This window comes from Penaeus monodon, chromosome 21 (genome assembly GCF_015228065.2).
Source record: "Penaeus monodon isolate SGIC_2016 chromosome 21, NSTDA_Pmon_1, whole genome shotgun sequence".
Taxonomy (NCBI): Eukaryota; Metazoa; Arthropoda; class Malacostraca; order Decapoda; family Penaeidae; genus Penaeus; species Penaeus monodon.
In genome coordinates, this window is record NC_051406.1 from 18,758,718 (window position 1) to 18,759,083 (window position 366).

A 366-nucleotide genomic window follows, 5' to 3' on the forward strand; every position below is an offset into this window, starting at 1 on the left:
TGTTTTCTCGACTCCACCTAGGACCTACCTCAACACTGTCAGCACCGCCGTAATGGACTTCGAACACTGACACAATTCATTTTGCGACACCTTCCAGCTCTGATGTAGGCCTATGCAGTAGGCCTACATCAGATGTATAATCAATCTTATGCTTTTACTTCACCTTCATTACATATCACAGGAAAAGTTTTTACGCCCGGCTTAGCTGACTTGGCCCTAGACTGCGAATGAAGACAGGACCGACACTAAAGAGTGCTTCTGAGCCTTGCACTCAACTGCAGTACTTTTCAATAACCACCCAGAACTGGTTTCGGCTACTTCCCGCTGGCAATTACTAGGATATCTCTCTGGAGAGGTCTTCGTTAC